The following is a 24,761-nucleotide window of genomic DNA, read 5'->3' on the forward strand; positions in this document are numbered from 1 at the left end:
AACGCCGTGGACAGCTCTGCCACTGAGCACACGAGAAATTACGGGACGATGACAAATTTTTTGCACTCGTTCTATTTAGTCACAAAGCGTCATTCATGAACAGCGGTAACGTAAACCGGCATAATATGCACTATTGGGCAACGGAAAATCCACGATAGCTGCGACAAGTGGAACATCAGCAACCTTGGCGAGTTAATGTATGGTGCGGCATTATGGGAGGAAGGGTAATTGGCTCCATTTTATCGATGGCAATCTAAATGGTGCAATGTATGCTGATTCCCTACGTAATGTTCTACCGCCATCTATCACAAACCGAAATACGTGGACCAACTAAAACATTCATATTTCTTTACGTACTACACGAATATGTAATAAAAATGGGGCCGGCCGTAGTGGCCGAGCGGTTCTAGGCGCTACAGCCTGGAACCGTGTGACCGCTGCGGTCGCAGGTTCGAATCCTGCCTAGGGCATGGATGTGTGTGATGTCCTTAGGTTAGTTAGGTTTAAGTAGTTCTAAGTTCTAGGGGACTGATGACCTCAGTAGTTAAGTCCCATATTGCTCAGACCCATTTGAACCATTTAAGAAAAATGGGGGTTCCTATTTAAAAAAAAAAAGCATTTGATTCCGTTTGACCTATGGTAGCGCCATCTAGCGGGCCAGCCATAGCGCCATCTGGTTTTCCCCTTCAAGCTAGACAAGTTTAGTTCTTTGTAGTTTTTTCGTTTAACGCTTATTTCGTGAGATATTTGGCCCGGTCATGACCATGAAACACTCTGTATAATTTATTCGGGAACGAAATAAATAGAAAGAGCAGGGAAACCAAGGCGAAATGAATAAAGGAAAAATATGAGCAAACTGAAAAGAAAACGTGTCGAAGGCATTGATTCAGTACATAGAAAAGTCAAAAGAATTTTAATTTTATTTATCGTATGGTAACAACAGCAAACACCGACAAGTACCAAAAGTTTAATTTTACATGTACGGTTACGTATAGTTTTGTTTTACTTTTCGGCACAACTTTTATACATTTTTTTTAATTGCGAAAATTACTGACTTTATATTACTAACTACTTTAACTGATACATTTGCAAGTTAAAAAAGACATACATTTAATCATACGCTCCTGGAAATTGAAATAAGAACACCGTGAATTCATTGTCCCAGGAAGGGGAAACTTTATTGACACATTCATGGGGTTAGATACATCACATGATCACACTGACAGAACCACAGGCACATAGACACAGGCAACAGAGCATGCACAATGTCGGCACTAGTACAGTGTATATCCACCTTTCGCAGCAACGCAGGCTGCTATTCTCCCATGGAGACGATCGTAGAGATGCTGGATGTAGTCCTGTGGAACGGCTTGCCATGCCATTTCCACCTGGCGCCTCAGTTGGACCAGCGTTCGTGCTGGATGTGCAGACCGCGTGAGACGACGCTTCATCCAGTCCCAGACATGCTCAATGGGGGACAGATCCGGAGATCTTGCTGGCCAGGGTAGTTGACTTACACCTTCTAGAGCACGTTGGGTGGCACGGGATACATGCGGACGTGCATTGTCCTGTTGGAACAGCAAGTTCCCTTGCTGGTCTAGGAATGGTAGAACGATGGGTTCGATGACGGTTTGGATGTACCGTGCACTATTCAGTGTCCCCTCGACGATCACCAGAGGTGTACGGCCAGTGTAGGAGATCGTTCCCCACACCATGATGCCGGGTGTTGGCCCCGTGTGCCTCGGTCGTATGCAGTCCTGATTGTGGCGCTCACCTGCACGGCGCCAAACACGCATACGACCATCATTGCCACCAAGGCAGAAGCGACTCTCATCGCTGAAGACGACACGTCTCCATTCGTCCCTCCATTCACGCCTGTCGCGACACCACTGGAGGCGGGATGCACGATGTTGGGGCGTGAGCGGAAGACGGCCTAACGGTGTGAGGGAACGGAGCCCAGCTTCATGGAGACGGTTGCGAATGGTCCTCGCCGATACCCCAGGAGCAACAGTGTCCCTAATTTGCTGGGAAGTGGCGGTGCGGTCCCCTACGGCACTGCGTAGGATCCTACGGTCTTGGCGTGCATCTGTGCGTCGCTGCTGTCCGGTCCCAGGTCGACGGGCACGTGCACCTTCCGCCGACCACTGGCGACAACATCGATGTACTGTGGAGACCTCACGCCCCACGTGTTGAGCAATTCGGCGGTACGTCCACCTGGCCTCCCGCATGCCCACTATACGCCTTCGCTCAAAGTCCGTCAACTGCACATACGGTTCACGTCCACGCTGTCGCGGCATGCTACCAGTGTTAAAGACTGCGATGGAGCTCCGTATGCCACGGCAAACTGGCTGACACTGACGGCGGCGGTGCACAAATGCTGCGCAACTAGCGCCATTCTACGGCCAACACCGCGGTTCCTGGTGTGTCCGCTGTGCCGTGCATGTGATCATTGCTTGTACAGCCCTCTCGCAGTGTCTGGAGCAAGTATGGTGGGTCTGACACACCGGTGTCAATGTGTTCTTTTTTCCATTTCCAGGAGTGTAGTTCAATATCTAATGATTGAAGCCAACTAACAGCAGAGGGAGTAGCATTAATAATGTCACTATATGGTCCAGGGTACTTCCTCTGACGACAGTCCCTAACAATATGTCGAACAGTTTGTTCTTGGCCCCACAGTCACAGGCTGGAATATCTCGGAGTCCCCACTTGCGCATCTGGCGTGGCCAGTATTTATGCTCAGCCTTGTCCACTCACTCCTCTGCAGATGAAATCCTGGTAGGCTGGCGTTTGGGTCTTGAACACCTTGATGTGTTATTATTGCAGCATTCCACCTCTTGCGCCACTCTTCTTTAATATCGGAGTTCTTATTGTTCCTTCCATTATGCCACAGTGGATTGCGAGATTTTAAGCGGTCTGGGGGAAGGTTTGTTTAAGACTGTATGAGTTGGGAGGTCTTGTGAGTAGTCGGGTGGTGTAGTTTCCTCCATTCTCGATTGACTACTTCTTGGCTTCGTAATTCAGGTGGTGGGACGTTGCTGATGGTGTGCAGCCAGGGGCTCGGGGTGGATTTTAAGGTACCTGTAATAATCCTCATTGACTCTTTCAGGTGTCCATCCAGCTTCCTCGTGTGGGTACTATGTTGCCACACTGGAGCACAGTATTCGCAACTCGGTACACCAGCGAAAGTAGCGTAGTTCGAACAGTCGATGCAGTGGCACCACACGTTGTACCAGCTAGTTTCTTTACGCTGTTATTTCGTTTCTTTAGTTTTTGTATTGTTTCTTCCAAGTGTTTTTTATACATCAGAGACCGATGTAGTGTGACACCGAGGTATTTAGGCTGGAAATTATATCCAACCTTTTGTTGGCAGAAGCTCACATTCAACAGCTGGTTTGCAATTCTGTTGTTTAGATGGAATGCGCAGACTTATGTCGTTGCTGCATTTGACTAGAGTCTCTGTGCTTTGTAGTATGTGTTGAGAGTTTCTAAGTCTCTAAATCACATAGTTTTTCATTCAAGTGTGCCTGTTTGTACGAATATGGCAAGGTCGTCGGTATAGCAAAACTTTTCGCTAACAGTGTTTGGCATATCCCTGGTGTACAAATTGAAAAGTAGGGGTGCTAGGACAGACCCTTAAGGAGCCCATTTTTCAAGGTAAATCACTTGCTCTGTTTTTGTCTAACGATAACCTTGAAGCAACGGTTGGTTAACATATTTCCCACAAGGATCGTCACTTTCTTACTTGGGATATGCTTTTTTAACTTAAGCAGAAGTCCATCTAGCCACATAGTGTCATAAGCTGCTGACAGGTCAACAAAAGACTACTAATGTGTTTAGTTTCTTTTGGAATCCAGCCTCAATGTAGGATGTCAAGGCTGGGACCTGCTCACAGCATCTCCGCTTGCTTGTGAACCCAGCGTCGTATGTTGGGGTTATGTTGTTTATTATTGCTTCTCTTCTGTTATTGACGAGTCGGTCCAGTAATTTGAAGCACACGCTCGGCAGTGCAACTGGCTGGTAACTTGAGGGGTCATATCTTGGCTTCCTAGATATGAGGATCGCTAATGTGTGTGCGATCTTGAACTGTTGAGGCACCCTTCCGGTCTTGATTATATCATTGTAGAACTTCTTCAGCCAAATTCTTCCATCTTTCCCTACATGTTTTATAATATCAAGGAATATGTCGTCCAGTCCTACGGCTTTTCTCATTTCGATGGTTTGATGACCTCATTTATATCTCTTATAGATAAGGTATCTGATAGTGTGGTGTCATGGAGGTGCCTATTGACCTCACTCAGTGCGTTCTGCATTTTTTCTTTCATGATTGTGTCTAAAGGGACCTTCTCAGCTCTTGATTTTATGTGTAGTGTCAGTTCTGATGGCGTTATCTTCGGTTGCTCATTGCAGACGTTGTTTGCAGTGCCAAGTTTCCTTAATAATTCCCATGTCTTTCTGCATGAGTGAGTGAAATTTAAACTGGACGTCAGGTCCACTCATTTCTGCTTTCTTACTTCATTTAGCTGTTTTCAGTTTGTTGGTATTCTACAAGTTTTCTATTGTGTCGTCCCAGCAAAGGATGTATTGTTTCCTGAGCCCTCGAGGTATATTACGTTTAACTACACCAATTGCGACTCCCACGAATCTTTTGTAGTTTCCTGCTTTTGGGGCTACCCAGCATAGATTGCTGTCAACTGCCCTTTTACACTCATCCCAGTTATATTTCTTGAAAGTCCATCTTGGCTTGTTAATGGAATTTATTATGGGTATCTCCAGCCCTGTTTTGATTATTGTTGGGCAGTGTTGGCGTCTTGGGAAGCCTTTTAGGACTCTCCTTGTATGACTCAAGGTGATTGTTTTCATCAGTGGAGAGGAAACACAGGTGAGGATTAGTGGCAGTGTGCCACCTAGCAGAGCGAAAAGTTTTCGGTTCTTTGGCAGCGTAGCTGAGATAGTTTTTCTCCTTTTGCCCATTCCACTAATTTTTCTCCATTTATGTCAGTTTGTATAAGCCCAGGTTGTGTGGTGGCTGTTGAAATCACCTAGATATATGCACAGCTGGGGTACAGTTGGCAAGGCTGGGGTTGGCCACTGGACATTCGGTGGTTTGTAGACTGAGACAACAGTTAATCCACTCGGCTCAAGAGTTATCACTTCCGTGTCACGGATCACCTGGCAGCACACTCCTTTAATATCAGAAAGGCTGCTTTTGGCCTTCATGATAGAGCCATGTGTAGATGATAGCAGGTATCAGTTGGGAACCTGTAACCTTTCCCTTCGCTATATTGTCTTTGTTTAGATGGGGTTCTGGAGGGCTACGATATCAGTGCCATAGTCTGTGGCCAGTTTGCTCAAGTGGTCAAATTTGTCTTTCGTCAATCATTCTACATTGATTTGTAAAATACTAATAATTTGTCAAAAATTCTTCATACTCTTTGTGCAGACGGCTAAAAATCTACGCTACCGGCAGCCATACTAGATCAGTCTCTCTCGGCTTCTCAAGACAAAAGCACAATTAAAAACAACATTTACTAAAATAAAAGCAAGCATAACGTGAATTCCACTGCTAAGCGCAGAGGAAAGAGACATTAAGTCGTAAGAGTAGACTGAAAGGCTCTACTAGGGGGAACACTTGTCAAATGACGTGATGGAAGAAGAAAAACGAGACGATGTGGACGAAATAAGAGACCCAGTATTAGACTCAGAGTTTAGCATATCTTCGGAAATTGTGTAAGTGAGGCAACTGTTCTATGTGGTGTGAAGAATCTGAGTCTGGAGATTTACCATCAGGCCTTTGAAAAAATATCTCAACCAGACAATACCCAATATACACTCCTGGAAATGGAAAAAAGAACACATTGACACCGGTGTGTCAGACCCACCATACTTGCTCCGGACACTGCGAGAGGGCTGTACAAGAAATGATCACACGCACGGCACAGCGGACACACCAGGAACCGCGGTGTTGGCCGTCGAATGGCGCTAGCTGCGCAGCATTTGTGCACCGCCGCCGTCAGTGTCAGCCAGTTTGCCGTGGCATACGGAGCTCCATCGCAGTCCTTAGCACTGGTAGCATGCCGCAACAGCGTAGACGTGAACCGTATGTGCAGTTGACGGACTTTGAGCGAGGGCTTATAGTGGGCATGCGGGAGGCCGGGTGGACGTACCGCCGAATTGCTCAACACGTGGGGCGTGAGGTCTCCACAGTACGTCGATGTTGTCGCCAGTGGTCGGCGGAAGGTGCACGCGCCCGTCGACCTGGGACCGGACCACAGCGACGCATGGATGGCACGCCAAGACTATAGGATCCTACGCAGTGCCGTAGGGGACCGCACCGCCACTTCCCAGCAAATTCGAGACACTGTTGCTCCTGCGGTATCGGCGAGGACCATTCGCAACCGTCTCCATGAAGCTGGGCTACGGTCCCGCACACCGTTAGGCAGTCTTCCGCTCACGCCCCAACATCGTGCAGCCCGCCTCCAGTGGTGTCGCGACAGGCGTGAATGGAGGGACGAATGGAGGCGTGTCGTCTTCAGCGATGAGAGTCGCTTCTGCCTTGGTGCCAATGATGGTCGTATGCGTGTTTGGCGCCGTGCAGGTGAGCGCCACAATCAGGACTGCATACGACCGAGGCACACAGGGCCAACACCCGGCATCATGGTGTGGGGAGCCATCTCCTACACTGGCCGTACACCTCTGGTGATCGTCGAGGAGACACTGAATAGTGCACGGTACATCCAAACCGTCATCGAACCCATCGTTCTACCATTCCTAGACCGGCAAGGGAACTTGCTGTTCCAACAGGACAATGCACGTCCGCATGTATCCCGTGCCACCCAACGTGCTCTAGAAGGTGTAAGTCAACTACCCTGGCCAGCAAGATCTCCGGATCTGTCCCCCATTGAGCATGTTTGGGACTGGATGAAGCGTCGTCTCACGCGGTCTGCACGTCCAGCACGAACGGTGGTCCAACTGGGACGCCAGGTGGAAATGGCATGGCAAGCCGTTCCACAGGACTACATCCAGCATCTCTACGATCGTCTCCATGGGAGAATAGCAGCCTGCATTGCTGCGAAAGGTGGATATACACTGTACTAGTGCCGACATTGTGCATGCTCTGTTGCCTGTGTCTATGTGCCTGTGGTTCTGTCAGTGTGATCATGTGATGTATCTGACCCCAGGAATGTGTCAATAAAGTTTCCCCCACCTGGGACAATGAATTCACGGTGTTCTTATTTCAATTTCCAGGAGTGTAGCAAAGGCAGATGCGTTCGAGGACTATCGCACGGTCAGTTTAATGGGCCATGCGTCACCGTTACTGGCTGTAATAACATACAGAACAACAGAAAATGAAACTGAGGAGATACTAGATGACGATAGGTTTGGCTTTCCCAAAGCTGAAGGCTCCTGAGGGACAGTTTTGACGTTGCGATAGAAAATGGAAGCAGAAATTAGCAAAAGTCGACAGTCTTTCTTAGGATTTGTCGACTCAAAACAAGCGCTCGACAAAGTAATAATAATTTAAATAAAAAACCCTTTCTAAAATGACATCTTTTTGAAACGGACTACAAGGCACAAAATAATTTCTCCTACTAAAAACATGTTACATTAGAAAGGTTTATTGTTTAAATAATTATTTTGTGCCTTTCAGTCTTGTGTATGTCAAAATACAGGGCGTACATAAAGTCCGGGAACACTTTCAGTTATCATACATATGTCATTTTGAAGAGAAACACTGAAAGTTGTTTTTTTTCGTGTATACCGCCAGAGCGTAGTTTGGTAATGGCGAATTCACGTGCGGAGCGAGCTTTCTGTGTGTTGGAGTTCATGAAATGGCCTCCCCGATCATCAGATCTCGCTCCGTGTGGCTTTCTTCTGTGGGGACACATTAAATATGTGGTGTATGTACCGCCTCTACCACGTGATGTAGCAGAGCTCCGGGAGAGAATACGAGAGAATATGGGAAGCGGCTGCGACAGTCGACAATGCCAGGGCAAGAATTCGATTACCGTACTAACGTCTGCCGGGCCACTCATGGTTGACGTATCTAATGTTTTTAAAAAAAACACTTTCGGAGTTTCTCTTCAAAATGCAATATGTATCACATCTTGTACAGATGTCAATAGTTCTTGTGCAATAAATAATTGAAAGTGTTCCCGGCCGTTATGTACACCCTCTATTCAGTGGATTCTTAACATTTTGATGAGATTATATGGGAGACATGTGTTACGTTTGGGATTTATTTCAGTGTCTTTACATTTGAACATATCTGTAACAGCCTTTAGTTCATCGGGATTTCACTCCAAAATCATTTGCAAAATTTTTACAGAATACATACAGAAAACCGAATAGCCTGCGCCACACACCAGACAAAAAATAAAAAGGCTCTGAGCACCATTTGGATTAACATCTGACGTCATCAGTCCCCTAGACTCAGAACTACTTAAACCTAACTAACCTAAGGACATCACACACATCCATGCCCGAGGAAGGATTCGAACCTGCGACCGTAGCAGTCGCACGGTTCCGGACTGCGCGCCTAGAACTACTCGGCCACAACGGCCGGCCACCAGACAACAAAGCGAGTTAATATTGCATTGGCAACCACTCCTTGGTCATGTTGAAAGTTTCAAGTCTCTACCTCATCGGTAAGTTAGTTTAGGATCAACTGCAAAATTTTTACCTAACAGACACTGACAGAAAGTACTCCCCGCCGCACACCAGACAGAAGAAGGTGCTCATCTCCTCGTAACATATGACTGTGACCAAGATAACACTACCGACAAATTAAGAAGGAAATAAAAAGCGGACTAGCAAAGGAAAAGTGGGCATTTCGGGCTAAAAAAAATCTGTTGGTGTTTAACATTGGCGTTAATTTGAGGAAGACAGTTCTGAAAATGTACCTTCGGAGGAGCGCAAAATATACAACTGGCCATTAAAATGCTACATAAAGAAGAAATGCAGATGATAAACGGGTATTCATTGGACAAATATATTATACTAGAACTGACACGTGATAACATTTTCACGCAATTTGGGTGCATAGATCCTGAGAAATCAGTACGCAGAACAACCACCTCTGCCATTAATAACAGCCTTGACGCGCCTGGGCATTGAGTCAAACAGAGCTTGGATGGCGTGTACAGGTACAGCTGCCCATGCAACTTCAACACGATACCACAGTTCATCAAGAGTAGTGACTGGCGTATTGTGACGAGCCAGTTGCTCGGCCACCATTGACCAGACGTTTTCAATTGGTGAGAGATCTAGAGAATGTGCTGGCCAGGGCAGCAGTCGAACATTTTCCGTATCCAGAAAGGCCCGTACAGGACCTACAACGTGCGGTCGTGCATTATCCTGCTGAAATGTAGGGTTTCGCAAGGATCGAATGAAGGGTAGAGCCACATGTCGTAACACATCTGAAATGTAACGTCCGCTGCTCAAAGTGCCGTCAATGCGAACAAGAGGTGACCGAGACGTGTAGCCAATGGTACCCCATACCACCACGCCGGGTGATAGGCCATTATGACGATGACGAATACGCGCTTTCAAAGTACATTCACCGCGATGTCCCCAAACACGGATGCGACCATCATGACGCTGTAAACAGAACCTGGATTCGTCCGAAAAAATGCCGTTTTGCCCTTCGTGCAGCCAGGTTCGTCGTTGAATATACCATCGCAGGCGCTCCTGTCTTTGATGCAGCGTCGAGGGTAACTGCAGCCATGGTCTCCGAGCTGATGGTCCCTGCTGCTGCAAACGTTGTCGAACTGTTCGTGCAGATGGTTGTTGTCTTGCAAACGTCCCTATGTGTTGACTCAGGGATCGAGACGTGGCTGCACGATGCGTTACAGCCTTGGGGATAAGATACCTGTCATCTCTACTGCTAGTGATACGAGGTCGTTGGGATCCAGCTCGGCGTTCCGTATTACCCTCCCGAACCCACCGATTCCATATTCTGCTAACAGTCATTGGATCTCGACCAACGCGAGCAGCAATGTCATGATACGATAAACCGCAATCGCGATAGGCTACAATCAGATCTTTCTCAAAGTCGGAAACGTGACGGTACGCATTTCTCCTCCTCACTCGAGGCATCACAACAACGTTTCACCAGGCAACGCTTGTCATCTGCTGTTTGTGTATGAGAAATCGGTTGGAAACTTCCCTCATGTCAGCACGTTGTAGGTGTCGCCACCGGCGCCAACCTTGTGTGAATGCTCTGAAAAGCTGATGATTTGCATATCACAGCATCTTCTTCCTGTCGGTTAAATTTCGCGTCTGTAGCACGTCATCTTGATGGTGTAGCAATTTTAATGGCCAGTAGAGTATGTGTTAGCTATCTGTGTGGCAGACAGAAACATATAAAATATGGTTCCATCGATTCTCGTGTTGGATTGGAAAGTACAACTACTCGATTCAGTCGAGTCGGCTGACGAAAGAATCCAGAAACTGCGTGCGGGCTGACTGGCGATGGCGGCGTGGATGGCAATGCGAGCTACCCCGCAAATGGCCTGATGTACCAGCTAATGATAAGCTGGATTATAGGTCCAGGGTGATTCAAAGAGAGAGAACAGATTTCAGTTGTTTATTATAGACAAACTACGAAGAACAGAAACAAATTGCGCCTCTCACTGGACATAGGAAGATTCAAAGTTTTATGTTCGCACAGAAATTGTACCATACACTCAACATCAGCACTATACGTTGCTCGATGAACATCGAAACGTTAGTCCATTTCTTTCCACACACGAAACAAATGAATTGACAGGTTTAACAGTTGGATTTATCAGCTGTTGGAAGAGTAGCTGTCGTAGGTGGAACAAAGACTGCCTTCTATGTACCTCCACAGGAAAATTCCCACGGTGTGAGTTGTGGTGTCCTCTGAAGCTAAAAGCAATGAACAAGATATTGTTGACCTCTCCAAATTCAGCGTTGTGTGTTGTTAAGATAAAGCCACACCTCAACGTGTAATCAAGGTGCAGCGCCGTCATGCATAAAAATTAAATCAGTAGAATCTTCATTATGTTGAGAAAACTACAAATTTTGCAGCATACGAATTTAGTTCGGTAACTCTCTTTCACGTTCGACGACTGTAACCTCCCAGCAGATAAATTAAATAATAACCTCCCAACAGTAAAAAATATAATTATATAACTCGCATTCAGCGTAACCTCCCAATAAATCAATTCCGCAACCTACCAATAATACAATGTGAATAACCTCTCAATAAAATTGTCACTCACTTATAAGCATTCAGTAATGACTTAATCTAAACTGGCAAATTTTGGACGTCAGCAGTGCTGCGTCATGGCCCTGAAAGATCATACTGAATAAATTGAAAATTCTTACCTCTCTAAGGTCGCCGAATAACGCATATATATATATATATATATATATATATATATATATATATATATATATATATATATATATATGCTCCTATAAGAAATTTTTCTGGCACAGTCCAGTGCAATGCTGGCCGATAGATTTGTCATGTATAAAAAGAAACAAGTGATTTTTCTTTACAATAATCGGGATAACCATGGATTGGGGAAATTAGTAAATTCTTTAAATTGACATGAATGATTGTCAAAAGTTAATTTTTATAAGAAAGATTATTATTAAGAGATTTTTAAAAACTTTTACATGGGACTTGATATAACAATAGTACATATGCACGAGGCTGCTTTTATCTTATATTATATCGCTCAGGCACCGCCATCGTTCCCCACGACCGCCCCAGCCAACTTCATACAACGACTACTAGCAACTACTTACTCCTACATCTGCTACACAAGTTCCTACTGCAGTCAACACTGCTCTCTGGTCTGAGGTTCTCTTATAGCTTACATATCGCAGGCAGCGCGTGAGCAATCCATCGAAATTACATCTGCTCAAGTGCGCTAGCAACAAATTCCTTAATCATGGACCTCTTACACGACGATGCCAGGATTTTGTGACCTGCAGATTCTTACATTACAACGGTTTACTTTACGCGATAGGTGAAGTGCCCTCTCCCATCTGCTGGAGAACTGAAATGCAAAATTTGTACACTCTGTTACGGTCCCCGCGACGCTGTTGTTGTTGTCTTCAGTCCTGAGACTGGTTTGATGCAGCTCTCCATGCTACTCTGTCCTGTGCAAGCTGCTTCATCTCCCAGTACCTACTGCAACCTACATCCTTCTGAATCTGCTTAGTGTATTCATCTCTTGGTCTCCCTCTACGATTTTTACCCTCCACGCTACCCTACAATGCTAAATTTGTGATCCCTTGATGCCTCAAAACATGTCCTACCAACCGATCCCTCGCGACGCTATTGCTGCAGTAACTGCCATTTGTAAGGCTTCATATGCTGGGGTCGTTCCAGAAGAGACATTACCGTTGTCTCAGTGGGCTGAAGTTCCTAGCCTGCCCGTCTTGTGAATTTCCAAGGGAACCTTGTGAAAGCGTCGCGGATATATTAAACAGTTTCATCAGAGGTGGGTGGCCGACCACTGCTCTTCCATTTACATTTACAATCGACTTCCAAAATTTTTTTTATCCCAGCCATAAACTTGCTTCAGCAGAAGTGGCTTGTTTCTGAATAGTCGGCGGAACTCATGTTACACTTGAACAACGAATTGACTTCGCGCAAATTCCAGCACACAAAATGGTTTCGCTTGTGGTGTACAAACGAGACGGTAGCTATGTGAACACTTTGAACCTTCCTCTATCCAAAGCACATGTGCGGGATAGGTGTGAGCCCCTCCACGCTCGCACAAGCATAGTGACCAACTCAAAAGGTCTACTGTCACCTCTGCATTGTTAGTATTTGGAATCGAGGTAATCGCAGAAGCGAGGAACTGCGGTGTTATCCGTATGTCTGGGTAGGGTTACCCATTAATACGGGCGCATCTGGGTGATAGAAGTGGTCGAAAAAACTCGACAGAGTCAAGCTTGCCCGCATCTCTTCGTCGTGCGGTAGCGTTCTCGCTTCCCACGCACGGGTTCCCGCGTTCGATTCCCGGCGGGGTCAGAGATTTTCTCTGCCTCGTGATGGCTGGGTGTTGTGTGATGTCCTTAGGTTAGTTAGGTTTAAGTAGTTCTAAGTTCTAGGGGACTGATGACCACAGCAGTTAAGTCCCATAGTGCTCAGAGAACGGTTTATTGGTTCAAATGGCTCTGAGCACTATGGGACTTAACTGCTGTGGTCATCAGTCCCCTAGAACTTAGAACTACTTAAACCTAACTAACCTAAGGACATCACACACATCCATGCCCGAGGCAGGATTCGAACCTGCGACCGTAGCAGTCGCGCGGTTCCGGACTGAGCGCCTTAATCGCTAGGCCACCGCGTTCTTGTCAAACACACCTAGCTCTCTACCCACACCAAGCGTTGGGTGCTAATGACAAGGGATTTCAAATTAATTCCGCTTTTATAGACCATCACACAATCGGCTTATAGTGAAATTGCGTGTTTATAGAATATCGTCTCAGGTATGTGACCAGATTAGTGATTTCCTGTCATAGAGGTCGCAGTTCGTAGTAACTGACACAAAGCATCGACTAAAACAGAAGTGTTTTCTGGCATTCCCCAATGTAGTGTATAGGCCCTGAGTAGTTACTTACCCATATAAATGATTTAGGAGACAATCTGAAAAGCCGTCTTAGGTTGTTTGCAGATGATGCTGTCGTTTATTGTCTCCGAAAGTCATCAAAACAAATTGCTAAACGACTTAGAAAAGATATCCACAAGGTGCGACAATTGACAGTTGACCGTAAACAATGAAAAGTGTGAGGTGATCCACGTGTGTGCTAAAACGAATCCGTTACACTTCGGTTACACGACAAATCAGTCAAATCTAAAGGTCGTAAATTCAACTGAATACCTGGGAATTACAGTTAGCAACAACATACACTGCTAGAAATTGAAATAAGAACACCGTGAATTCATTGTCCCAGGAAGGGGAAACTTTATTGACACATTCCTGGGGTCAGATATATCACATGATCACACTGACAGAACCACAGGCACATAGACACAGGCAACAGAGCATGCACAATGTCGGCACTAGTACAGTGTATATCCACCTTTCGCAGCAATGCAGGCTGCTATTCTCCCATGGAGACGATCGTAGAGATGCTGGATGTAGTCCTGTGGAACGGCTTGCCATGCCATTTCCACCTGGCGCCTCAGTTGGACCAGCGTTCGTGCTGGACGTGCAGACCGCGTGAGACGACGCTTCATCCAGTCCCAAACATGCTCAATGGGGGACAGATCAGGAGATCTTGCTGGCCAGGGTAGTTGACTTACACCTTCTAGAGCACGTTGGGTGGCACGGGATACATGCGGACGTGCATTGTCCTGTTGGAACAGCAAGTTCCCTTGCCGGTCTAAAAATGGTAGAACGATGGGTTCGATGACGGTTTGGATGTACCTTGCACTATTCAGTGTCCCCTCGACGATCATCAGAGGTGTACGGCCAGTGTAGGAGATCGCTCCCCACACCATGATGCCGGGTGTCGGCCCTGTGTGCCTCGGTCGTATGCACTCCTGATTGTGGCGCTCACCTGCACGGCGCCAAACACGCATACGACCATCATTGGCACCAAGGCAGAAGCGACTCTCATCGCTGAAGACGACACGTCTCCATTCGTCCCTCCATTCACGCCTGTCGCGACACCACTGGAGGCGGGCTGCACGATGTTGGGGCATGAGCGGAAGACGGCCTAACGGTGTGCGGGACCGTAGCCCAGCTTCATGGAGACGGTTGCGAATGGTCCTCGCCGATACCCCAGGAGCAACAGTGTCCCTAATTTGCTGGGAAGTGGCGGTGCGGTCCCCTACGGCACTGCGTAGGATCCTACAGTCTTGGCGTGCATCCGTGCATCGCTGCGGTCCGGTCCCAGGTCGACGGGCACGTGCACCTTCCGCCGACCACTGGCGACAACATCGATGTACTGTGGAGACCTCACGCCCCACGTGTTGAGCAATTCGGCGGTACGTCCACCCGGCCTCCCGCATGCCCACTATACACCCTCGCTCAAAGTCCGTCAACTGCACATACGGTTCACGTCCACGCTGTCGCGGCATGCTACCAGTGTTAAAGACTGCGATGGAGCTCCGTATGCCACGGCAAACTGGCTGACACTGACGGCGGCGGTGCACAAATGCTGCGCAGCTAGCGCCATTCGACGGCCAACACCGCGGTTCCTGGTGTGTCCGCTGTGCCGTGCATGTGATCATTGCTTGTACAGCCCTCTCGCAGTGTCCGAAGCAAGTATGGTGGGTCTGACACACTGGTGTCAATGTGTTCTTTTTTCCATTTCCAGGAGTGTATATTGAAAAGAACAATTAGAAAATATTATGGGGAAGGCAAACCAAAAACTGTGTCTATTGGCAGAGCACTTAGAAAATGTAACAGATCTACTAAAGAGACTAAGTTTGTCCCTCCTCTTTTGGAGTACGTCTGCGCAGTCTGGAATCCTTAACAGATAGCTTAAAGGAATACATGCGTCGCGTGAGCGAAGAGGCGCTCATCGAACATTTGTAGGGAGCAAAATGGTAACCTGGTGAGTTTCATTAGTCCTGTTTGCACACATAATACTATGGAAAATGTGGAGCCCTGTGTAAAGCTGTATGTCGTAAGTGAATGAAAATAATCAAACTAAGTTAATTTTTCTCTTGGACTATCACTTATTGCAGAGACAGATAGCTGTTAAATGTAGTAGATTTGAGCTTTTGAATGAGGGTTTACACTTGGGCTTCCATGACTTCTTACTATCTACACTACTGGTCATTAAAATTGCTACACCACGACGATGACGTGCTACAGACGCGAAATTTAACCGACAGGAAGAAGATGCTATGTCATGCAAATGATTAGCTTTTCAGAGAATTCACACAAGGTTGGCGCCGGTGGCGACACCTACAACGTGCTGACATGAGGCAAGTTTCCGATAGATTTCTCATACACAAACAGCAGTTGACCGGCGTTTCGTGGTGAAAGGTTGTTGTGTTGCCTCGTGTAAGGAAGTGAAATGCGTACCATTACGTTTCTGACTTTGAGAAAGGTCGGATTGTACCCTATCGCGACTGCACTTTATCTTAAAAATGTTCAAATGTGTGTGAAATCTTATTGGACTTAACTGCTAAGTTCATCAGTCCCTATGCTTACAGACTATTAACCTAAACTATCCTGAGGACAAACACGCACACCCATGCCCGAGGGAGGACTCGAACCTTCGCCGGGATCAGCCGCACAGTCCATGACTGCAGCGCCACAGACCGCACAGCTAATCCCGCGCGCTTTATCGTATCGCGACATTGCTCCTCGCGTTGGTCGAGAACCAATGACTGTTAGCAGAATATGGAGTTGGTGGGTTCAGGAGGGTAATACGGAACGCCGTGCTGGATCCCAATCTCTAGCTGTCGAGATGACAGGCATCTTATCCGCATGGCTGTAACGAATCGTGTAGCCACGTCTCGATCCTAGAGCCAACAGATGGGGACGTTTGCAAGGCAACAACAATCTGCACGAACAGTTCGACGACGTTTGCAGCAGCATGGACTATCAGCTCCGAGACCGTGGCTGCGGTTACGCTTGACGCTGTATCACAGACAGGAGCGCCTGCGAAGGTGTATTCAACGACGAACTTGGGTGCACGAATGGTAAAACGTCATTTTTTCGGATGAATCCAGGTTCTGTTTACAAAAATGTTTCAAATGGCTCTGAGCACTATGGGACTTAACTTCTGAAGTCATCAGTCCCCTAGAACTTAGAACTAGTTAAACCTAACTAACCTAAGGACATCACACACGTCCATGCCCGAGGCTGGATTCGAACCTGCGACCGTAGCAGCCGCGCGGTTGCGGTTAGTTAGGTTTAAGTAGTTCCAAGTTCTAGGGGACTGATGGCCTCAGATGTTGAGTGCCATAGTGCTCAGAGACATTTGAACCATTTGAGCACAACCAGACGCCTTATTCAAATCAAAGTAGACGTCAAGTGTTCGCAACTTTTTGTTTAATCCCTCGAGATAATATAGTATCTGTTGTTAAACATCTTCTGAAACTAAACCATGCGATTGACAGCAAATTATGTGAACTCAACCGATCATATTCTAATACAATCTTTTCAAAACCGTTTGCAGACGTGGATAGCATATTGTATTTACACATATCGACTTAAAGAATGACAAATATGCTAATTTTGAGATTGTGCATATCAACTGCGTAGACAGTGTTTTGGAGGGATTTTAATTCCACGATCTCTGCAGTATGAGCCCATGAGAATCAATGTCTTCGCAGCAGCGAATAAACTCTCAGTAGGCGATACTACTCTTCGCTCATATAGCATCCTTGACACTGGATTAATAACACTTTTTACTATGGCTTGAGATACTGGAATGGAAAGGCGTGTTGTCGGAGCGGATCTAATTGTTGCACGGTGGCCATTACGGAACTGAGAGAATTAAGCTTATTTACACCCTCAGGGGTTATGTCTGGTGAACAGAAATGCGAAAGTGGTTGTTTACTGAAAGATAAATATCGTATCAAGAAATATTTATTCCAAGGTGAGCTGGTTCACCATTCTGATATCTTTGGAAAGTTGTGCTTAAAGTTTACACACACACACACACACACACACACACACACACACACACACACACACACGACCACATTCGTCTCTGCGGCTTTGTGAGTGTTATAGTTCGAGTGTGCACGCGGTACGATTCCACCTCAATAGGCCGTCTTCCATTGCATCTGTAATTCACTAATATTTTATCCCCGACGATGCGCAGTGGTAAAACTGAATGTAACACCGTTTCATGAAACCACATTAGACCGACGTTCATGTTTCCATGTTGCAGACAGTTCGTACGCAGTAATGAAACACATACAGTTCGGCTAAAACCGCGAGGCCATTGATGTAGTCAACAGTGGACAACAAAACAAGGTGATATCGAAGTCTTCAAATGGTTCAAATGGCTCTGAGCACTATGGGACTTAACTACTGTGGTCATCAGTCCCCTAGAACTTAGAACTACTTAAACCTAACTAACATAAGGACATCACACACATCCATGCCCGAGGCAGGATTCGAACCTGCGACCGTAGCAGTCGCGCGGTTCCGGACTGCGCGCCTCGAACCGCTAGACCACCGCGGCCGGCCACGAAGTCTTCGGCTTTGCTACAGAGTGTACATAACGTTGTTTATTGGTGTCGATTAGTGACTCGGTTTTATATAAGAATAAACGTAACTAGCTCTGTGCTAATTTGCCGTCGTTATTACAAAATTATAATTGTTTTACGCTATGCCTTGAAGAAGAACACTAAGAGGTCGGACTGAAAGGCGAAGAGCTAGAGGGACACAGTTTTCGCGCAGACAGATTATTCTGTTGTTTTGAAACATACATTTAAATATGCACTGAATGCCGCGCGGTGTCACCGCGCGGTTGAAGGCGCCATGTCATGGTCTGCGCGGCCCCTCCCGCCGGAGGTTCGAGTCCTCCCTCGGGCATGTGTGTGTGTGTGTGTGTGTGTGTGTGTGTGTGTGTGTGTGTGTGTGTGTGTATTTGTGTGTTGTTCTTAGAACAAGACAGTTTAAGTTGTGTGTAAGACTAGCGACCGATGACCTCAGCAGTTTGGTCCCATAGGAATTCACACACATTCGAGCATTTTGCACCGATCGTAATTCCGAAAAATTTTGAGAGTTGTAATTTCGGTTTAATGAATTTACAATGCAGGTTGTGTAATACAAAACTATTCGCATCTGAGGTTACTTTACGGGATACAACTGCAATCACCCTGTGACTGCATTCTCTCATGCTTCCTCTTCTCCCTTCCCTACTCTTTTCCTCATAGGGTTCAAATGGCTCTGAGAACTATGGGACTTAACTGCTGAGGTCATCAGTCCCCTAGAACTTAGAACAACTTAAACCTAACTAACCTAAGGACGCCACACATCCATGCCCGAGGCAGGATTCGAACCTGCGGCCGTAGCGGTCACGCGGTCCCAGACTGTAGCGCCTAGAACCGGCTTCCTCATAGGGTCCAGGCAAGAACGTAATATATACATATGTTCGTGTAAGAGCTAAGAACCTGCATACAGATAAATTCCAATTAATTATTTAAAAAAAGACAGTCGTTAATTTACAAACACAACTAGTCGAAGTATGCAGTCTGAAACGATGTAGCGCTGACACCAATTATAACAGGAAATTTGCCACGATTGATCCTCACCACCTACCCTCCTCAGTGAAGTGTGACCTGCGACGAATGAAAATTCCTCTGACCATGTGCCGTGTCTTCCTTGTGTGTTCCAGCCTGTGTGATTCAAGCAGCGTATAAGCATCAGAACGGTGTGATGTTCATGTTGGGAACACGCCGAGACGGTGTTTGTGTACGACCAAGCAGATGGAAACTGCCGAGAGGCAACACGGCTACACCGAAACAGCTACCCTCACAGACACCAACCACATCACATAACATTTCAGCCCCTTTCGGAGTTTGTGCGAAACTGGCTCCTGTCAGACAGAAGAACGTGCAAACAGACTGTACGTGTACCAGATCTGGAGGACCGGATTCTACAGGATATTGAGACAAACCCTAATACAAGCTCCAGGCAAGTGGCCGGCCAAATCCTGTAAGCCAAAGTACGATTATCTATATCCTGCATGACAACCGCTATAATCCCTATCGCCTGCGAGTGCAAGGATTATCAGCAATGGAGTTTCCTCTACAGAAGAGTTCTGACGATGGTTTTTGCACCAGACTGTCTTACATGAACTGGCATCATCATCCTGCATAATTGTCATCAATAGGCTACAGATAGTTCTCGGGGTCTCGTTGAGGTGTCTAACAGCACCAGGGATCTTGGTGACCACATACTTGGACCGGTTATTATTCTCCAAAGCCTCGACAGAGGAACGTACACTGTGTGATCAAAAGTATCCGGACACCTGGGTCAAAATGATTTACAAGCTAGTGGCGCCCTCCACCGGAACGGCTGGAATTCAATATCGTGTTGGCCCACCCTTAGCGTTGATGACACCTCCCACTCTGCAGGCATACGTTCAATCAGGTGCTGGTAGGTTTCTTGGGGAATGGCAACCCACTCATCTCGGAGTGCTACACTGTGAAAAGGTATCGATATCGGTCGGTGAAGCCTGGCACTAAGTCGGCGTTCCAAAACATCACAAAGGTGTCCCATAGGATTCAGGTCAGGAGGCTGTGCAGGTCAGTCCATTACAGGCCGTGCATTATGAACAGGTGCTCAATCGTGTTGAAAGATGCAGTCCCCTTCACCGAATTGCACTTCAACAGTAGGAAGCAAGAAGGTGCTTTAAACATCACTGCAGGCCTGTGCTTTGATAGTGCCACGCAAAACAAATGGGATGCAAGCCCCCTCTATGAAAAACACTAACACACCATAACACCACCGCCTCCGAATTTTACTGTTGGTGCTACATACGCTAGCAAATGACGTGCATCGGGCATTCGCCATACCCACAGCCTGTCATGGGATAGCCACATTGTGTACCAAGGTCCGTCACTCCACACAACTTTTTTCCACTGTTCAATCGTCCAATGTTTACGCTCCTTACACCAAGCGAGGCGTCGTTTGGCATAGTTTACCGGCGTGATGTGTGGCTTATTAGCAGCCGCGCAACCATGAAACCCAAGTTTTCTCACCTCCAACCTAACTGTCATAGTACATGAAGTACATCCTGATGCAGTTTGGAATTCCTGTGTGATGGTCAGGATAGATGTCTGCCTATTACACATTACGACCCTCTTCAACGATGGGCGGTGTCTGTCACTCAACAGACGAGGCCGGCCAGTAAATTTTTGTTCTGTACGTGTCCCATCACGTCCCCATTTCACTATCACATCGGAATCAGTGGACCTAGGGATGTTTAGGAGTGTGGAAATCTCGCGTACAGACCTATGACACAAGTGACACCCAGTCATCTGACCAGTTTCGAAGTCTGTGAGTTCCGCGGAGCGCCCCATTCTGATCTCTCACGATGTATAATGATTACTGAGGTCGCTGGAGTACCTGGCAGTAGGTGGCAGCACAGTTCTACTAATATGAAAAACGTATAGTCTTGGAGGTGTCCGGATGCTTTTGGTCACATAGTGTACCTGGATTTCCTGTGAAATACTCTGCCTGGGCTGCTTGAAAATTTACCTTTGGCAGTACGACAGACTAAGTGCTATCTACTCTTGCTCATAAACTAAGGATAATGCTGATACATGAAGAAACAACGCTCTGGTGGGCAGTTTGCGGCTTTAAATCACCTTGGGGTATGACCATGTGGTGCATTTGACCTGCGGTCGTCGCACGGTGGCGCTGGCAGCAGTCCACATACGCAGAGGTGTGTTGGGCCATGTCAGAGTACAATGCAGCGAGCAAGTGTGCAGACGTTTTCAGACGTGCTAATGGACTGTGTGTTGAAAATGGCTCAAAGAACACATATTATGACGTTATGAAGGGTAGAATACTAGGGCGACTGGAGGCTGGGCAAACACAGCAGGTCGTAGCACGGGCCCTCCGTGTGCCACAAAGCGTGATCTCAAGATTATGACAAGATTCCAGCAGACAGGAAACGTGTCCATGCGCTACAGTAAGGGACGTCCACAGTGTACAACACCACAGGAAGACCGATATCTCACCATCACTGCCCGCAGTCAGCCACTGACCTTACCGCAGCCATTGGAACAGTTGTCTCCAGACGCAGAGTCTACAGACAACTGAACAGAATGGTTTATTCGCTCAGAGGCCTGGAAGGTGCATTCCACTGACCCCTGGTCGCAGGAGAGCCAGTAAAGCCTGGTGTCAAGAACAGAGTAAATGGTCGCTGGAACAGTGGTCCCAGGTTATGTTCACGGACGAGTACAGGTATAGTCTGAACAGTGATTCTCGCCGGGTTTCCATCTGGCGTCAACCAGGAACCAGATACCATCTCCTTAATGTCCTTGAAAGGGACCTGTATGGATGTCATGGTTTGATGGTGTGGGGTGGGATTATGATTGGTGCACGTACACCCATGCATGTCTTTGACAGAAGAACTCTTACAGGTCAGATGTATCAGGACGTCATTTTGCACCAGTATGTCCGCCTTTTCAGGAGTGCTTTGGGTCCCACCTTCCTCCTAATGGAAGATGACGCACGGCCCCACTGAGCTGCCATCGTGGACGAGTACCTTGAAACAGAAGATATCAGGCGAATGGAGTGGCCTGCCTGTTCTCCAGACCTAAACCGCATCGAACACGTCTGGGATGCTCTCGGTCGAAGTATCGCTGCACGTCTTCAAACCCCTGGGACACTTCAGGAGTTCCGACAGACACTGGTGCAAAGATGGGAGGCTGTACCCCAGCCAACCCGTTGTGTGACCTGTGTACGTGTGCATAGTGATTATATCCCATATTGATGTCGGGGTACATGCCCAGGAAGCAGTGGCGTTTTGTAGCATATGTGTTTCGGGACGGTTTTCTCAACTTAGCACCAGTTCCGTGGACTTACAGATCTGTGCCGTGTGTGTTCCCTACGTGCCTATGCTATTAGCGCCAGTTTCGTGTAGTGCCACGTTGTGTGGCACCACATTCTGCAGTTATCCTTAATTTATGAACATGAGTGTACATGACGTAGCACCACGCAATTTCCGTATTACAGTTCGCCAACACCTCAACATCTTCCTTGGACGTTGGACAGGATGCAGAGGTCCTGTAGCATGGCCTGTTGGATCACGGACTTAAACCCCTAGATCTTCATCTCTGTGGTCTTCTGAAAAGCGTTGAGTTCGCTGAACCAGTTCCCGATGTACTGGCCTATCAACAGAGTCTTCAGCACGCCTTGGACTCTCTATTCGTGGAGAGGGCGAAAATGTGAGAAACAGTGGGGCAATCCATGATGCTACTTGTGAACGCGTGCATTGGATCCCATGGAGGCCTCTTCGAACATGTGTTCTGCCATGGATGTGATGCAGGTCTGTACTCCGTCCCAGTTCGATTTGTTTTTATTGCGAATAAACACCGTCCATTTCCGGACACATATTCATAGGACTATTTTTGTCCATTCCCAGCCAGTAATCCGTCATTGTAGTTTGTCACTTTTATTAAAATTGACCCTGAATAGCTATTTATGCGCTGGCCGTGACTAGTGAAACTGGGTTTGTCTATAGACTTAACTGGCTCACAGCAGTGTCATCAGTGCCTTCTCAAGATCCATTATAACTCTATCTCTCTCTCTCTCTCTCTCTCTCTCTCTCTCTCTCTCTCTCTCTCTCTCTGTGAGTGAGTGTGTGTGTGTGTGTGTGTGTGTGTGTGTGTGTGTTTTGTTTATGTTTCTGGAACTGTAACGGTCGAAAGCTGGTCATTAGGGCCAATCGTCATACAAACACTTCACCAGCGGAGAAAGGAGTTCGGTCCGTGTTATAGAAAGTGAACGTTATGCCCTCGTTACATTTTCTGGTACAAGCGGTCACCAGAAGAGAAAAAGTGTTTTGACCTAAGGCAATTTAACGGAGAGCGAGCGTCAGTAGTTAAAAAAACACCCCACCCGGCTGTCGCCTTCTACCGCCCCCCCCCCCCCCCCCCCCCCACACACACACACACACGCAAGCACAAGCATCGTTTACGCTGAGTAACCCGATTCATTTCCTGCGGCCTGCCTTATGTGCGAGTCATTGCGTAACGCAGCACGAGTCGCCTTGACTTCCTGTACGGGCAGCTGAAAGAGAATACCGGGACGGGAGAAAACCGGACCAGTATACGGAGCCGCTAACCAGTAACTGAGGTCCCCTCGCAGCATGGAGCGAATGGATACGAAGTGCGTAATACGAAGTGCTGAAAATCAACGCGATATGGTGGCGTAATGTAGACGGTACAATTGCGGTCATAACTAGCCTGTTTATAAAAATCCATTCGATTTCATCGTTACGTGGAGATTAATACTTGGACATTCGGGGAGAAGGTCAGTTTAACTGTAAGGATTGCACAGCTTTCACAGAATGAAATTTAACGCTGCGGGGGAGTGTGGACTGATTTGACCCTTTCCATGTGCCGGACAGACTCAAACCTGGGACCTCTGCTTTTGGCAGACAGGTGCTCTACCGACTGAAATATCCACTCCCGTCCCCTTCAGCCCTCCCCCTCTCAATACCTCACTTGCCCTACCAAAATTTAAAGAAATTCGCCGGCAGAGAGCTGCTGATGGAAGAGAATCTGTGAGAGCTGGTCGTTCGTCGTGCTTAGATACCGCTGGCGGAACAAAACAGTCGTCGGAAAATGATATGAAATTGTAAATAAAATCCATAGAACTGCAGAGCGTTTTGAGACTGCTCATACACAGAGACACAGCTGCCTCTGCTACTGTCTTTTAATTCAACCTGGAATGATGTAGCTGGCCTTCATAAAACACGCACAGGGGTTCATAATATGTTTTCGCCAGAGAGCGTAGCTTTCAAAGAGTTATCCCCGAAAATCATACGAAAGTGATCTTCAAACGCATGGCTACTCCCACACTCACACCCAAACCACCAGATGTCAGACACTCAGATCGCTACGAAATGTTTTTTGTGGAGGCGTATCTGTGAGGGACAGCCGGCCGAAATGGCCGAGCGGTTCTAGGCGCTACAGTGTGGAACAGCGCGACCGCTACGATCGCAGGTTCGAATCCTGCCTCGGGCATGGATGTGTGATGTCCTTAGGTTAGTTAGGTTTAGGTAGTTCTAGGGTCTAGGGGACTGATGACCACAGATGTTAAGTACCATAGTGC

Source organism: Schistocerca gregaria, chromosome 9 (genome assembly GCF_023897955.1).
Source record: "Schistocerca gregaria isolate iqSchGreg1 chromosome 9, iqSchGreg1.2, whole genome shotgun sequence".
NCBI lineage: Eukaryota > Metazoa > Arthropoda > Insecta > Orthoptera > Acrididae > Schistocerca > Schistocerca gregaria.